The 18552-nt window shown below is 37.8% G+C and overlaps 2 long non-coding RNA genes across 2 annotated transcripts; both read right to left on the bottom strand.

The window, feature by feature from the left end:
* Positions 1 to 5060: 5060 nt before the first annotated feature.
* On the bottom strand, positions 5061 to 10104 carry LOC119616797. The gene is made up of 3 exons (XR_005232840.1): positions 9517 to 10104; positions 7788 to 7936; positions 5061 to 6559 (listed from the first exon to the last, which is right to left on the bottom strand). It is a non-coding gene; the product is annotated as an uncharacterized LOC119616797 (long non-coding RNA).
* Positions 10105 to 15480: 5376 nt separating this feature from the next.
* Positions 15481 to 16407, bottom strand: LOC112450990. The gene is made up of 3 exons (XR_003039718.1): positions 16321 to 16407; positions 16136 to 16251; positions 15481 to 16073 (listed from the first exon to the last, which is right to left on the bottom strand). It is a non-coding gene; the product is annotated as an uncharacterized LOC112450990 (long non-coding RNA).
* Between the last annotated feature and the right edge of the window lie 2145 nt (positions 16408 to 18552).

Genomic DNA, 18552 nt, shown 5'->3' with positions numbered 1-18552 from the left:
AAAATTACATGTTATCAAATTATTCAAACCCTTAAGTTGTTGAAACAAGAAAGCAGTTATTCAACACAAATAACTGAAATATAAAAGAGTCTGTTTATGTAAGTGATTCTGGTTCATGTGTCACTTGGTTTCCTTTTTGCAGATGAGAATCCAGACAAATACGAGAGTGAGGTAAGAGGTTCAGAGGTATTTTTCATGACTCTCAGGAAGGGAAGTTGCGGCGGCACAGTGAGTGTTGGCATGTAATTCTGAGGTGACTCATTCTCAGCAGAGCAGGCACATGAATAATGGAAATACTGAACATCAGTGTACGTTAGATTCAAGCAAAAATTAGAATAAAGATTTTTTTCATATATATTTTTAATATGATGAATTTATTTTAGGAAAGTATGAATAAATAAACCACGTCAACTTTTGAAGAAAGCCACACAGTCGCTGAAAGTTTTTCCTGGGAACAGTTTGGCGAAGCCATCAAATGCAAAGCTGCCACCAACCACAACAAGGACAAACCTGATGGGGCGCCAAAAGGGGGCGCTCTAAAGGTTCTAGTCCCCACACTGGGCCCCTGGTCAGATAATTGTTTAATCAGTCTTTTAGCAAAACATGTCATGAGCCAAATAGATTTTATTGAAACACTGAATGCACATCTACATTTAATTAATAGTTGAACCTGATTTAAGATGGCTGCCACAGATAATTGATTAATTAGTTAATTAATTATTTTGCAAATGCAAAATGGTTATAACTCAGCCAGTTTTACACATGCTGTGATACAGTTTGTTGGGGTGGTAGCTTAGAGTCATTCCCAATCCATACTTTGAGCACAAACAGATCTTGCAAGATACATATTCATTCTTTCTAAAATTGCTGATTTTAATTATAAATATGAAAATAGTTATGTTGTGTATGGGGATGTATAGGAAATAGCTGCTTGAATTTGAATTATTTGCTTTGTATTGTTCTATTTCTAATATTTGTCTACATGGGGCTTCTTCATAAATGTGAATTTGCCTCTGCGGAATAATAAAATATTTCCTGATTTTAAATCTGATAAGAGAAGAGAGGACAAGCTCCAATGGGTTGAGTAGAGACTGCTATTTTAACTTATTAATGTCAACAGTAAAGCAACAAACCAAAGAAGGCCATTATCAGAAGGCTATTATCAGAAGGCTATTCTCTAACTCCCATATTGCAATATTGCTTTTCAAATAGCTTATAAATTCTGTTATGACTTTTAACAGTGGCCCCCATTTGGCCACCCCTGCAAAGACTTTCTGAAGGTGCCCCTGAAATCCAAAGTAGGATTTTTATTTAGCTGTATTTTCTCACTACAACCTTTCAATATTGATTTTCAGTGTTCTAATTTATTTCTTGGATTATACAAAAAAAAACCTTGAATTTGTAAATGTGTCCAGACATTACTGAGTTGAAATGTTCTTGTACAAACAAACAAAATAGAAGCTAAACAAGAATGCAGTCAATAGTACATTTGTGTCCCAACAGCTTGTTTCCATCTAATCTTCCAAGAAATAAATAATGATTTTAATAACAATAATTTATTTCTAATCTAATCTTCTTTATCAGCAGCCAGGAAACGTGCAGACTTTGTGGATCTGTGGGCAAAACAATCTTCTGCTCTGCAGATCTAAATATTTCTGACCTTATAAACCTTAAATCAAGATTGTCATCTGTGAAACTACCCAAAAAGCCTTAAGTTCTTTTTTTGAGATTACTTTTAAAGCCCAACCAAGCTGTATTTGCCAATAAATGAATCCATACAGCAGAAATGAAGCTGCACAGACAAAAACAGCTTGAAAATACGTGACTGAACTGTTGCGTTCATGCTCACTGTGTCTGACACAACCTCAGTGTGTTATAACTCAGAAACTACACTTAGGGTTATCTAATAATCTAATAAAGGAAGTACCCTAAAATAGATAACAATGTGTTTGGAAATTTTTGTCCTCAGTGTACCGTCACATTTTAGAGCGTACCACCAGCTCTCATAAAGTTGTTGGTACTCAATATCAGTGTCTGTAGCCGTGAGCTGCGGTCACATCTTCAACCTCATTGCCCACGGGAGGCATGGCTTTCTCTACACCACTTCCAGATCACATTTAGAGGATAAGATGATACAGGACTCAAAAGGAACGGTGATTGGTTAAAAGTTAAGCATAAGTAATCAATCAGAGGCACAGCTGCACGAGTGCAGAGAATCTGATCAGCGGCACTGAGGACTGAAATATTTACAAAATCATGGTCTTCAAGGGCCACTATCCTGCATGTTTTAGGTGTTTCTCTGCTGTAGAGCAATTAACAGGCTTCTGCAGAACTTGAAGAGCTGCTGAAGAGCAGAGAAACAACCGAAACGTGCAGGATGGTGGCCCTCCAGGACTAGGATTACACACCACTGATTTACATGGAGAGGAGAATCCTTATTGTAACCAAACAGGGAATCTATTTGTATCTGTTGGTAATTTAAGTCTTGGCCAAACAAGAGTGAAGTGATACATCCAGGTACTTGGCCTCTGTGTAATGTTCCCACTTCCTTCTGGGGGAAACAATTCCTCCACTTTGACTGGCGGTGAATGGGCCTCCAAACTTCTGATGTGTTTGCTAAAAAAACAGCTTTCTTCTGAAGCTTTTAGGTGCCAAAATATCACAGCCAGTGTGGAATAAAATGTTTTAAATGGTAAAACAGTGTGACTTTTGTTAACTATTGAACCTTATGTGCTAAAAGTTTAAAAGTTTATGCCTTTAGTAGAAGAGATTTTCTGTTTTTGTCATCATCATGCTTTGAAAACATGCATGTCTTCGCAGATGAAGCTTTTTACGACTGCAGTCGAGGGTCTTTGTTTTCCACCCCACCATGAAGAGAAGAACCTGCAGTAAGAGAAAAATAAATCACTTCCTTGTCACCAATTAGATTTCTGACTGTGGTTAGTTTGTACAGCTGAAGATAATGCTCGTTCCAGCTTCAGAAGTGTATAAATGATGTCTGAGATGTTGCCTACGTGGCCAGTTGTTTCCACACAACTTGTGATGTACAAACGTCTGCTCCTTCATGAGAATTAAATTACCTTAAACATGAGTTTGGTTCTCTTTCTATTTCTATATAAAGAAATGTCATTGAACCCTTCTAAAGAGGTATTTTTCAGAACAGGGATCTCAACAACCTAAATCTCCTCCAGGTTTGTACCTGAAAAACAAGTCTGGGATACCTGAAATAAAGACCTCCTCCGCTGTTTGGGATCTGAAAGGCCAGGATCTGCCGGAGGAGTGGACGGTGACACTGAGACCATTCTACTTCGAGGGAAAAGTACTTTTAAGGTCTGGGATCTGTAGAAAAATTTAGGGAAGTTCTGTGTTGAGTTAGGACACAAATGGTAGACCCTAAGAAGACTTCTTTAACATGAACTACTTCTTGCATTAAAAATGTATCTATATGTATTTATATAACTATATAATCTTATAATTATGTACTACTTTTGCTCTATTATGAAGCACTTTCTGCTAATTATTGTATCTATGAGAAGTGCTATAGAAGTAAGTCTTATTTACATATAATGTGAAACATCTGGTAAGAAAGTTTGATTTTAAAGGTCAGCTGAATGTTGAGGAATGTGAGAAACTAGTGATGGATTTGAGGAAAGTGGTTAGAAGAGGCAGAAAAGTATGTAAAGGGAGACAGAGATAGCAGGAAGAAGAGACTGAAATGTGAAGTAAAAAAACAGAATAAAAATGACGTCCCTAACACATTTCTCTTTTCTTCTGAGGTTTATAATATTGTAATATCAGGACAAAGAAATGTGCTTCCAGTCCAACAGCCTCCTCCATATGATCCACACTCCGTGTCTACCCTGATCCGACCTCCATCTCCTCTGCTCCAGACCAAGTCCTGAGAGACGCCCTCCAATATGCCAGACATGCTGAATTACACATTAAAAACAAAAGGCGAGGAAAGAGAGAACATATAAAACACCACAGCCTGTCTATGTGATGAATGTTGATTCCCCTGATGGGGCTTCTGATGTGTTTTTCTGAGGTGGAGAGGACATGAGGGACGGGGACACAGAGGAGGGCGAGGTCGCCAGGAGGGGTCATCAGGGACGCTGCTTGTTATGTGTGTGGAAAACAGACATTGGGCCTGAGAGTGTGGAGAGAGAAGAGGGCAGAAGCAGGAGGAAGAGGAGGATGGATGAAGACTGGACACCATGACTAGCAGAATCAGGTCACATTAAGACAAAAGGAAAGATAATAAAATTAAATGATCATTGAGTTAAATGCTCTGTGACACAGGGGCATGCAGATCAGTGATAACTGATGGGAAATTTACAGAAATCATCAGAATCAATCTGCAAATAGTTGAATAAAAGAAGAAAATGATCTGTACCATTAAAGTTGACAGACTAAAAAAACTGCTCCTACCATGAGCCACATCTTTGTGCTGAAAAGAAAGCTGCCTCACAAATTTACAAAGCAGAGCTCAGAAAAAAAGTAAACTTTGAATTTTAAATTCAGACTGGCTAATCTGTATTAGGATTACAGAGGATTCATGAGGACAACATGTTGTCTCTCTCCTACTAAAAATCTTTAATCTGGAGTAATAAAATGACTTATGTTAGGCTGGAAGGAGTAAATCAACTACATGGGCAGGAGTGGGAATGTTTGGGACGTGTGCTGAAGACTAAAGGAAGAATGAGAACCTGTAAATTTAATATTTATCCTGACTGCAAATTTACTCTCAAAAACTGAATTGGGTGACAACAACTACAAGAAGGGTGCATCTGACAAGGAGACAGGCAAGCTGAGATTTAATGACCCTCTCAGAAGAAAAGGTAAAAGTACTCTAAATCATAAGACCAAACCAAAGCGGCAAAACTGTAAAACAGACTTTTTGTTTAACTTTTTAGCTCAGTAAGGTCATAAAGTCAGCATAACTGAACTGCTGCTGTGGAAGGAAGAGATTAAATATCTGGGAGGGCCACTCCCTAGATGGGGAAAAAAGGAAACACCAAACTGTGAACAGAAAAGCAAATGGTACGCAGAAAGTTTTCACTATTGTTTGTTTGGTTTAATGGCTGCACACGGTAAGATTTCTTGGACACCAGAGGCTGAAGCTTCCTTTATGAATGATTTAATGTCAATGTTAATGTTTATCAAGAGATGATTATTTTATGGCATGAACTAACATTCTTTAAGGTAGGTGAACCAGTCACTGCTGGTAAATCTCTTCATTTAGTGAAGGAGGATTCACAACAACATGCCAGTTTGAGCACTGACTGTGGCATTTATGAAATGTCCGTTTCATAGTTTTTCCCAGTTTGCACCTGGTTCATGGTAACGCGCAGTGACAGGATGATTAAAAGCCTTCAGGGACGCAGGTGGCCAACCTTCATTTTAAAACTTTGTTTCATTTACACATTTCAAAATCAGTTAGGAATGTAATAAAAATCCTAAACACAACCACAACTGAACACAAGGTTTTTTAATTATTTATAGTTAGCTGTTAAGATGATGATCCATGATATATGAAGTTCAGTGCATCATCCTTTGTTATCGTTGCGTAAAGCACAGAGGGACACGGTGGCCTCTCTGGCACTGTGAGCAGGACAGATTGATTTGATCAGCTTACTCGTCCTGACCTAAAAGGACAAACCAATTTAACAACTGCAGTCATGCTCCCAGGCAACAAATTAATGAGCCTAAGTGATAAGCAAGCAAATGAAAGTTCAAATGTTGATAAATGTGTGCATGAAAGTAACCATTAGTTGCTTTTTGATGCACTCGCACCTTTTTTGTGCGCAAATGACCTCATCTCAGAATTGCTTGGCCCTCCTCTTTTTTCTTTCTTTTTTTTATCTGATGCTTAAAAGCTGCTTGAATCCTTAAATCTAAGTTATCTAAGAGCAGCTCAAGGCAGAACGTACTTTTCTAAAGTGCAGCTACATGTGCAGGCATTTAAAGCATGGAGCAAGGCCAGGAGCTCTTTTTAAACAAGAAAAGGTTGAAATGTTGGAACCAATTCTTCTGCAGCTCTCCATACACACACACACACACACACACACACACACACACACACACACACACACACACATTTATATATAGCCTTTACACTATATTCTGTCACCAGCCAAAAAAACATTTAGTCCATATTTGGTGTAGACTCTGTTCTCTGTTGTCAAGTTTTATAGTATTGTAATATTCTCATTTACTTCAAGAAACAATTAACAATATGTCTTGTTTTAATCTCATTTGAGGATGTTTTGGTTATAATAAGGGGTCAGATTTAGACTAAAATCATCAAGATAAACCAACTAAACGGTTACTAAAGGTAACTCAACCTTTGCTGCTACCAGACTAAAAACGGTGCTCAAGATACTTTAAAAAAAGACAAAAATCTCAGGAAAACATCACTAGATTTCAGAGTTTCAGCTGAGAAATCCTATATGTGTGATCTGAGCCATTTCTTCTCCTTTCTGGTCAGCTTTCTGTTTCCTCCATCTCTCCGTCACTAAGGTCCTGCAAGCGAGCAGCAAATCACTTCCTGTGCAGCTCCCTGCAAGAACAGTGAGTGACAACGCATATATTAATGTTATTTTAAGCCTTTAGGTTGCCAAACATAACTTGTTTTGATGAGCCAAAGCACAACATACTTTTATTTGGTTTGTAAAACGGTCTTGGTCGGCCACATAAAGTAGGTCTTGTGCCTAAATGGAGCTGATTATGAATTTTGCCTCACTGCTTCCTGCTGCTAACCAGCCCTGATCCAGACAGCAGGATGTAATTAGAGCCACAGATGCCAGGCTTACACAGCAGCGAGGTGATGATAGCCCTAACACAGCTACACACACCTGCAGGTGTCACAGGAACACGCACAAAAAAACAGGCACTTTGGGCAGAACAGTGCAGTGATGTGGGAAGGGGTTTTCCTATGTCAAAGGTTCTTTTGCTAAAAATATTTCAAAATGTTATTTGGGACACTAGTTTTTATTTTAAACAAATGGACCAAGGAGAAAATGTGCATTTTATTAATAATGTAAAACAACTTTAATTTGATCTAGTCTAATATGTTTTATTACTCTGGAGTCTTTTTGTGTCGAGTTTATCTGAGGAAATCTGCCTCCTGCACTGATGATTTTCACCATAAACTTTATCTTCTGTTTTGCAAGCCCTACATTTCACAGGCATACAGTATTTCTTGCAATTTGGTACTGAAAGGAGCTGTTTTATATGAAACAGTGCAGTTCTTTTCTTTAAAAGTCCTGGATGTTGTCTAGGATGCAGGAATGTAATAATTGCTTCATCATATTTTACTGTTTTGTTTCCCTGCACACATTGATCCATGACTGGGCTGTTTTACTGCAGACACACAGTCTAAACAGCTGTCAAATTATGAGAATATATTTGCTGAATTTGACCATAAACTCAAATGGATTACAGTGAACTTCACCACCTTTCATTTTAGGAATCCAATTTAAAATAAATGTATTTCTTGTTGTTGTTGTCCTGAGAAGCACTTTAATATGAAACCAATCAGGAGTGTGTCTGAAGCTAATTAGCTCAGACTGGCTAACCTAATCTCCCAACAGAGTGCATCTGTGGATAAAAGCCAAATTGTTGCTCTTCCCAAGAAAAGCCTTTAAATAATACAGTAGTGACACTTTTTAAACTAATTTATCTGCTTTTGTTTTATGACATGAAAACTTGGTCTTACATTGGTCTTGTTTAAAAATAAATACAGTCTTGTTTTCAAATAAGATAATTCACTTTTTAATAGGACTCACCTTCATATGGTTTGTAGATAAGGTATATCATCAGGGTTAGTATTAATGAACTGGGTTTGGTTCTTGGTACTTGGTAGGACTGGTCACTCATTTAAACTCTCCAGGTTGATAGTTCCCATTATGTGATGTAAAACCTGCCGTATCCAAACCTGAAAGCACATTACAACCTTACATATTTTAACCATGACTCACAGCTCTATGGGGTTTTAGACAGTTCTCCTCATTGTTTTGCTTTATTTGGCTAAAACCAAGTTGAATTGGTGTAACAATTAGACAAATAGAAAATCAACCATGCTTCTTCTTGACTTAATGATCATTTTAACATGTTTATTTGTATTATTTAGGTAAATAATGTGTTTAACAGTTGATTTTAACATTTCATAAATCCCACATTTCTCTGTTCACTGTTGTTGTCTTCATGTGAAGCTCTGACTTTGTTGGAGATATTTTTAGCATCTTGTGTTTCCAAAGCAAACCGTACCTGTGAGCACTGTTTTCAGCCAAACTAAGGAACTAAATGGGAGTTGAGAGTTATTTCAGGCAACATGTTGGTGAGGAAAGTTTCAGTTTAAATACAGTATGTTTAATGGGAGGAGGCTGCAGGGTTCACTGTGTTTAAAGTTCTATTAATGGTTTCAAAGGTCAAACTCAATCAACGTATCCTCATCCACTGAATACAGGCTATCATAAACCACATCAGGTGACAGTTAATGGCCTTGGTAAAGTGGCTCAGTCACAATAAATTATCCCAGTCGGGCTTCGCCTCAGTTCAGCAGATATAACAGCTCCTCAGAGGTGCCACAAAGAGCCCTCTCATTAGTTCTCAACTTCGTTCCTATCAGCTCGGAGGAGGACATTTATCAGAGGGTAATTGCATGTAGTCAAGAGCCGCATCCGTCATTTTAGAGAAACACTCCAACATGACAAATCAGTCTAATGAGCACATGAAAGAAGCTGTCACAGCGTGACGTTTTTATCCCAGTTTAATTTGATTTTATGACAGTAGTTTGTTTACAGTTAGATCCTTAATAAAACCAGCAGTGTTTACTCAAAGTGTAGTTGCAATATTTACCTCAAAAAGTATGACAATACAATACATTTAGGAACGTAATCTCTTTATACATCTTTCACTTTCTGAGACGGGAAGGTGTGTCAGAAGATGAGGCTCAGAATAACACCTCTGTTATGATGTCATGTTCGATACATTTTCCCATTTGCCCTCTTTGTACTCTTGGATGAGAACTAAAAAAGATTTGCTGCACCTAAGAAAGAAATGTGAATGGAATAGAGTGGTTATAACAGTCACAGACAGACTACCTATTAAACTGAACACTAAGTTGATATTATGACATGTATTAGGGCCACTTGGGGGGAAAAAAAGGAGGAAGCTTTTTATTGTTTTTATTTTTTGAAATGAAATTGTAAATATTACTGACAGACAAAAGTTGCAATGCTGAGGAAGAGAATCCTGCTGACCCCGACTGGATTTGTTTCATTTGTTTTTATTATTGTGTCTGATGGTTATGGTTTAACTACAAAACAACATGCAATATTTTAGCTGAACCGGTGCAAGGTGCGTTTTAATCCTTTCAATCCTTCACAATAAGAGTCTCAAATAATTCAATTCAGTTTATTTATTTAATGCTAAGTCACAACAAAAGTTGTCTCAGGTCTCTACAAAAATACTGTATATTAAAACAGCCAATCAGTAAAAGTAAAAGTTCTTTACTTTGTCGCAGTTTCCCATCCTGAGCAGCACAGTGGTGACAGTGGAAAGGAAAAACCTCCAGCAGAACCAGAACCAGGACCAGAACCAGGCTCAGGACGAGCTGCCATCTGCTCCGACCGGCTGCTGTTGGAGAACAGGAAAGAGATACAAACACAGAATGACTGGTCCAGGAAAGAAAAACACATTTTAATGATATAAATAATTACAAATACAACCATGGAGAGTAGAGCAAGTAACGACAGCAGCAGCATTTTCATATCTAAGCTCCACATTCACACTTTAAGATTAAAACACAATAAAATCTACTTTTTTTTATTCCGATTGGCTCTAATATGCCATTGTATAATATAAGTTAGTACCTACATCTAAAAAACCTAGTTTGCCTATTTTATTTTTTGTAGTGTTTTTCTTGTTTTGTTTTAATTTCTGCCAACCTGTTTCAATGACAATAATTCTTATTCTGGTTATAAATGGAGAAAACAGAGCACCACTTTAAAAACTAAACAGATAAATTTGTTTTTTTTTCTGGGGCATCATAACAAACCTCAATTAGATTAAATTGTTTGACTGCACTTCATAATATAACTAAAGAGGCACGTGAAGGTTGCAGTCTTCCACCAATCCTCTGTGTGGCCAAAGGCAACTTCATCCCCTGATGTTTGGAAATGTTAGAACTGCTGAAGTCACAAAGAGACCAAACTTTCTGTTTTCTTTAAACCTTACCAACTACCAACAACAAAGAACCAAAAACCATCAACAATATAATGAAAAACGGAGAGAACAAAAGGGGATGTGTGATGTTTCATATTTATTTTGCTTTGAAATCCATTTTTGGTTTTGTTTTTAGTTGCTGCTTGGTAGAATTTACACATCTAAATACTGCATGGCTTTTGTTAAGAAATAAAAACATTCCTTTCCTGGATTACATCTCCTGCACCATCATAAAAAACACACAGAACAGTGACGTAAGTTGTGCAAGAGACAGTGGCAGGTTGTGCATGAATCTGCAGATTATCTTTATTGGTTCATTGGTTCCTGCAAACTTCAAACCCAGCAGCAGACAAAAAGACACAGACACAACGAGGGACGCATCTTTATCATCCAATATGAATGCTCATGATGCCATTACCCAGTGCTCATTACACTGTGGCACAAACTATGAATCATAATTATAAGTTTGGGCAAAAACTTTACAGAGAGAAATAAATTGATCTGGCTCTTCATCTAGGTCCCCATCAAAGTTTCATTATCATTTTGTCCTTGTTTTGCATTTTTTCCACAATTCTAATGACAACCCAACAATCAGAAACAAAACATGTCAGCTATTTCTCTTATAATATTAGAATTTATTTGCTGACCTTTATTAGTTGAACATGTGTTTTCAATGGCTAAAAGCAAACTAAAGTTTTAAGCTAAACTGGGCATCTTTATTTTGTGTTTTAACTGAGCCCCAGATGTTTGACCCCCCCACAGCAGAACAAAGAATGTGCTGCCAGCTGCGCCTCAGATGGTAAAAGTAATTCATCTTGTCACTTTCTGTTTACTGCTCTTTGGTGTCAAGTTTCAAAAGATCCATTTGAGACGACTCAGTTTTCATTAAAGGAAAATTAAGACGTGTGCACATTTGCAGTCTCATGCGTAGCTCTGATTAAAAATTAACCACGTTCATTTCATTGCTCATTTCATTTTAATTCACTTTATGCATATAGAGCAGGTTCGCAACAAAAGTCATCTCAGGGCACTGTGCTAATATAAAAAACAGGTTATATAACATATCAAATTATTTTTCCTTTTAATAGGAAGAAACTTCAAGCAGAACCAGAACCAGGACGAGCCGCCATCTGTCGCAGACCAGCTGGGGTTTGACAGGACAGGAAGGAGACACAAAGACAGGATTTGTCCAGGTGTCGTTTCTATAGCAAGAAAAACAAGTTAATGACAGCAATAACTGAACCCTGAGAGCAGAGAGACTAAAGCCAGCAGCAGAGATGTGGTCAGTTTGCACTCCAGCAGTCTAAGCCTATGGCAGCAGAACTAAGGAAACCCAGGCCAACCCCAACTATAGGATTTATCAAAAAGGAAAGTCTGAAGCCTGCTCTTAAAAGTAAAGAGGGGGTTAGAGACATGGACATAAACTGGAAGTTTGTTCCAAAAGAGAGAGGAGCTCTGCCTCTGTTCTACTTTATAAACTGTAGGAACCTCAAGTAAACCTGCAGTCTGAGAGCAAAACTCTGAAACAATCAGATCTTTAATACAAGAAGGACAGTTTTCTGTGTTAGAAGTAATATTTTAAATTATACTTTGAATCTTACAGGGAGCCACTGGAGAGAAGCTAAAATTGGAGAAATATATTGTTTCTTTGTAACGCATATCAAAACTCTGGCAGGAGCATTTTGGATCCAATTAGTTTTTTTTTTTTTTTTTTACCAGTAATCAATCATCTTTTGTGCACTGATCAGGTTTTAAACTAATACGAATGTTAAGTCTAAATAGAAAACACTTCTAAGTGAATAAACTCATTACAATGGGAGACAACTTTTGTTGGACGTTCAAAATTTAAATTAGTCTTTTGTTTGTTTCACCATAAAGAAAAGAAGAAAAACAATCCAATGGCAAACAATAATTCATCAGCTCTCAAACATTCATCCTAATTTTACATAGCTCCTGTGATATATTACGTTGTGGCCTGGTGCTCTAATATTACAGGAAAATGTTATCAGTTCTAAGTTTTATTTTTCTGTTTTCAGCGTAAAATCTGGACCACTCCAGGACATAAACCGCTGCTTTGAGAAAAGCTTTTTGTAAGAAAGTCTGGTGTGGTGCACAAGAAGCATATGGAACCCAAACAGCGTAGACTTTTCCAGGCCCGGCTAAATGACCCGTAGAACAGAACTCTCAGTGCTCATGCACAGGCCTGCTGCGGTGATCGTTTACAGGCCTCATCAGTAAGTCATTCATGTCCGGACATAATAAGCTGTGATGAGGCTACGTGAGGAACAGCATGCAGGTTCAGTTATCAAAAAGGCTGCAGCTACATGGCCTTTCTTCCAGCTTCCATCTCACGTGGTGACAGCGCCACCATAAATGAGCCGCTGATATGTTTGTGAATAGACTTTATCTGTGTCATCTTTAAGTGTTTGGCATTGAGTATAAGTCAGCGAGTTCACCGCAAAATTGCCTGCGTGTATTTTCTGTGTGTAATTGTATGCCTCTGGAGGAAAATCAGGTGTCATAATAAAAATCTTGTCATGATAAGAAAACGTGACTGCCTGGCCAAATGAAGACGCTTTTAAAATGTAATGAAAACCCAAATCTGAAAAAAAAATGGGACATTGTGCAAAATGTAAATGAAATGATGAAACTCATATTTTATTTACAATAGAACACAACAGATATTTCAACTCTTGAAACTAAGTAACTGTTTGTGGGGGAGAGGGGTTGTTTCATCTTCCTATATTTTTATCGAGGTAATTTTGAATTTCATGGCAGTGACACATCTCAAAGGAAGTTTGGACAGGGGGAACAAAAAGCTGTAAAAGGAAGTGGTACAAAGAAGATCTAATTAGGTTAATTAGCAGCAGGTTAGTAAGAGGACTGGGGATAAAAAAAATCATTTTAGAGACTGAATCTGTCAGGAGTAAAGCTGGGCAGAAATTCACTGCTTTGCAAAAAACACAACATAGCATTGATGGAAATACGTGAGAAGGAGGGAAGGAAACATGATCCTGGTACAACTTCTTTGAGATGTGTTGCTGCTATAAAGTTTAAACTCCATTTTTTAAAATGTGGTACAGTTTCTTAAACATTTCTTCTGTTTGTTATGTTCCATTTTGAATAAAATATGGGTTGGCTTTTTATTTACATTTTACACAGTGTCCCAACTTTTTTGGAATTAGGTTTTTTTTAAATGCTGTAACTCAGATAAATACTTATCACCTTTTTCTGACAGAATTTAGATAGATTTAAAACCAGGGGAATGGGGCAACTTTTACGGGAAGCCAAAGAACAACTAAGAAAAACATAAGACTAGAAAAAAAAACACCTATTAGAAAGTCTTCAAATTAATCACTTTAAAGTCAGTCACATAATTATTTATTTTAAAAAGCATCTCAAAGGTTGAGGCTTTCTGAAGTAAAGATTCCCCACACATTAAAGTACAAAGAGTTTTGCTGTAAAATGTTCACATATTGAGAATATGACATATTTAAGGACAGGACCCAAAAACAGCATTAAAGAGTTCTGATGTTTAGGTCCTCAGGATTTTTTTATTATTAAAAACAGAAAGACTTCTGAACAACAGTATAAGTGAACCCAGATTTCATGTGACGAGGAAAAAATGTAAACAAGATGCATAAATGTTCCTGTTTTCTTTCAGAGCGTGTTCACGTGACATTTAGGTGAGGGGGGACAGTGGATGAACTGTTTAAATCCTTCAGGCCGTCATGTAATCAGAGCGGAGATGAAAAGCAGGCGGACGTGTTGGAATGAGGTGTCTCGATGTGCAGACAGGACCAACTTGTGCGTCTCTGAATGCATCATTAAATCAGAACAACAGCTTTCAGCTCGATGTCTGCTGCCATTTCAGTGACTTCTTACACAACATAAACTACACGATGCACAATTAACAACCATGTGGCTTCTGCGTAAAAGGCTTTGAGAGGTGAACCGAGACTGACTGCAGTCCAAGTCTGTCCACAACTTTTTGGACATTATTAAACATTTTAAGACTCAGCAGATCTTAAAATTTTGTGCAGCTGACATCAAATATCTTTTTTACAGAACTAGAGCACCACTTTATCTCCGTAGTTTTCAAACATTGGTGTTTTTATCACCCTCAGCTGAAGACAAAAACAAATATTTTTACCTGTGTGTTTCCAGGGTGGGAGTTGTACTGTTAGCCAAATTTCTCATGAACCCCCCAACAAATTTAATGAAAGTTTCAGAAAGTAATCATTGTGCTGACCTCTACAACTGATTAACTTTTGGATGCAACTCAATTCAAGATGGCTGCCACAGGGAAGTGGTTTTAGCAAACACAAAAATGTGATGGACAATATGTATTCCTACAAGAAGAGCTATTTGTTTAATTTATACAAGTGAAAAACCTGTTTTTGTGCCCACGTTTTCAAAATATGAACAGCATTAAAACACATTGTTGAATTAAAGCATTTTATGTTGTCTTTACTAAACATTTTTTATGTAAGGTTCTAAACTATGTGAGTACAAATGACACAACAGAAGCCCTGAAGTGATGAACACAATAAAACACTGACTTGTACGTCCTACACGCCCTCCTGAGACTAACTTTAGGCCTGACAGTCTGCAGAGAACGTTGTAAACAGCCCAGCCGCAGCTGTTGTACTGAAACACAGTTTGTGTAATGAGAAAAGTTACGGATTCATATGGCAGGAAAAAACAGGAAGCTTGCCTTATGACGTTGTCGAGCACATATGGTTTATTGTGCATCAGTTGAGTTTTTAATCTGGGTGATTACCTGTCAGAGCATGTGTTTCTGCTTTCCAGGGTTATATATCAGAGGGGAATAACACAGAAGGAAGTACCTGAACAAAAGTAAACATGCAGGCTGTACAGCACATGATTCATATTGTTTCTAGCGTGATTATCTAGTCCCGACCATTATGCCATGGGCCATGTTTCCCCAAATTTCAAACAGAGCAACCAAAGTCCTGCATACTGAGAGAGTACGTAGTGTTTAAAGTAGGAATAAAATCAGGTTTTTATGTTAATGAGACCAGGCTTTTGCCATCAAAGGTTCACAGTTTTTAAAGTACAGTTAAGTTTTCCAGCCTGTACTAGTTGAGTACTTGGTATTGTGGCGGGAGCAGTGTGATAATTGGGAACTTAAGTTTTAAAAACACTATTTTAATAATTGGTTGCAACAACTCCACTAAAAAGTTACCTTAAAGGCACACAGACCCGCTACAGATGAGGCTTGAGACAATCTCACAATGTAACAATTTTTATTTATTCCACAGTTGTTTGTTTAGTCAAAAATACTAGTCTAAAACCACTCACACATTAAAAGTCAGTGTTAGCGCAACTCAGGGACGGGAGTGCAATTTAGGCTAGTGTCCTACAAGAAAAGAAACACAGCAAACGAAACAAGGCAAAACAAAAGAAAATCATGCACCAAACCAAAAGGAGTACCACCACCAACACCACGAGCTGGCCGTTCCTGTCAAAAAAACAAAGAAGAGACATTCAAATTACAAACAATACAATTGTACAGTTCAGCCCACAATCAAGCAGCAATAGTCCAAATTAAGAGTCTGTCCGGGGAGAAACCGATCCGCTGTAGCAGACGCCACTCAGAGCGGCAGTAGAAAGATGGTCCGAGCTGATCACCAATCAGCCCAAATCAGCCACACTGGACGAGTGGTAGGAGCCAGCTTTACGCCGACCAGGACGGCGGGCATGAAGCCAGCAAACAGGACGACAAGTAGGCAGTCGACAGGTTATCCAGTTGACAGGCGGACCGTCGGTCGGGGACAACCAGAACAGCGGGCAAACAGCCGGCCAAGGACAAACAGCAGCGGCTATCAAAAATAAATGTTAGAAATGGAATCTAAAAGCATCCAAACTCCAGTACTTCACCTACCACTGAGCTCTTTATGTAGTGCCTCTAAAAGGAAGGAGGAAACGTAGAGCTTGTACAGGCGGCGGCGATCAGAGCGTCGTTAAGCGCATCGTTTGCGCGCACGCATTAATTTGCAGCTGTTATACAGAAAATGTAAATAAATCACAAGTAATAAATTTGCTTGAGAGAGGTGAAGCCTGCCTTACCTAGCATGCAGCACCCACAACCACCGAGGTCTGAACCGGAAGGAAAACAACGTCATGTCAACCAGGTGAGGGAGGGTCCTTTATATACAGGCAGCCAGCGCCACAACCAATTAGATTCAAGCACTTGTGTGGTGCGTTCAAAGGCCACAGGGCATACTGCCACAGTATTTATTAGGTGTGTAAGTATTTGGTATCTACTAAGCTGTATTTTGGGGTATTTTATAAACCTGAGGCTGCAGGTTTGAGCCCAGGTTGCAACAGGAATTGCATCAGACATAAAACAATTGCCAATTCTGTTGTATAAATTTGCTCGCTGTGGTGACCCCTGCAGAAGAGAGCAGTTGAAAGAACAACATCTACCCAATAAACTCGCCCTATTACAAAGATCAATGTCAAATGAAACACTTTAAACTTGAGGTTTTGTGTGTAAGCTGTCAAGAAAACTGCAACTGCAGCTTCCATTCAGTTTGCATGAATGTACGTGCTCCTGTGTGTGTTCCTGTGTGTATCTGTTCATTCACAGCCAATTAAATACTCACACAAAGTTCTCCATTAGCCTGTCATGAGGTGTGTAATTTTGGGCATTAGGCTTCAGTCATGATGTTGGCTCTCCTTATTTGGAATGGAAAAAAGCAATTTTCAAGCCATTTACCTCTAAACTGAGCTCAGCATCAACATTTAATGGCAAGGACAGGAGCGCTGTAATAACAGTGTAGATTTAATGCACCTTTCAACTTTCCGATGTAAAAAAATTATTTGATTTGAAAAAAATTAAAATGCTAAATGGGTTTTTTGACTTTAATAAAAGAGCTGCAGCTTTTTAAAATTGTTTTGTGAGTTTCAGTATCAATTTAAAAGCAATAATTAACTGAAATTTAGCCTCAAAATGTTAATAAATCCATGCAGACATTTACATAATGCGTCAGTCATTAAGTGAAAAAACAGAATATCATTTTATTGTGTCAAGCCAATAAGTCAATGTTCTACCTGCCTACATTTCTTCTTGGTTCAGTCATTGACGGCACGTGCTGTTCTTCTTCTGCAAGGCTTATTAGACCCAGACTGCTGCTGCTGCTGCACTTATGAGCTCAAACTTCAACAGTGACAGAGACTAAAATCTATTTTTGATTGAAGGAATCACCAACATGACAGAGAAATAGTTTCTGGATCTAATTATTAGAGAAAAACATGTTTAAAGTAAAGAAAATGCATTTTCTGCAAAAATGCAGTGTGCTGAATGTAATTATCAGCTGCTAAAAGCTAAATGTAGCAAAACTGTAGCTAGAAGCTAAAATAACCAAGACAGAAGCAAAAAAAGAGCAAATATGCTGAAGTAAATTTCACAGATCAATGTTTTAAAGGAATCTCAATGTAACTCTAAAGGGAACATTTTTGTAAATAAAGTTAAATAATTCAACAAGTGTAAAAGTTACATATAATTATTTGGAAACTGCACACTTTTCCAGATCAAGCTAAACAATTTGTTTATAAATAGGTAAAATAACACAAAATCTGTCGATTTACTGCAAAGAACATCTGGAAGAAAGTAGAAACAGGGAAGCAATCATGAATGCTGACTCAGCAGCGATGTGAACACAGGACACTCTGGGCAGGTATCATGTGCACAGTAACACGTAGCAACATGGACTTTCATCAGAGTAAACAGCTGTACGATGGGGGCGGCTTTGTTTACCACTCAAGATTTTTAATACTGATAGCTACAATCACCCAGTTACAAATTATTATTCAGCACATTTTGTCACACACAAATGTTTGTTATAATCGATTTGCTGCACTGACCTAAAAAACAAAATCCAAATGAATCTAATTTAATGAGCACAAACTGGTTTTGTGCATTATTTCATTGGTGATTTTCAGGAACATTTGCAGATGTAATAGATGGTACGTTTGGACACATGTTCCACTTCCACAAGCTGTGGCAGATTTATTTTCCTACACTCATATAGAAGCAGGAGTGGAAATTAAAAATTTGGTCCTACAGCCATAGTGGCTGGGGGACAATTTTTTTTACCAGCCACTCAAATATTTTCCCAGCCACTATTTTTTGTTGTGACAAAAAGTAATTTCATATGATGATGATGATGGAGGTGGGTGGAAGCAGTTGTGTTGCCTTACAAGCTGAACAACACCTCTTTCTGGACACTGCATGGAAATAACTAGACTTTTCTTATTTTATTTTAAACCATTAAAAGATGCATATCTGTACATAAA

This window comes from Kryptolebias marmoratus, linkage group LG24, assembly GCF_001649575.2.
Source record: "Kryptolebias marmoratus isolate JLee-2015 linkage group LG24, ASM164957v2, whole genome shotgun sequence".
Classification (NCBI taxonomy): Eukaryota; Metazoa; Chordata; class Actinopteri; order Cyprinodontiformes; family Rivulidae; genus Kryptolebias; species Kryptolebias marmoratus.
This window is presented reverse-complemented; position numbering and strand designations above follow the sequence as displayed.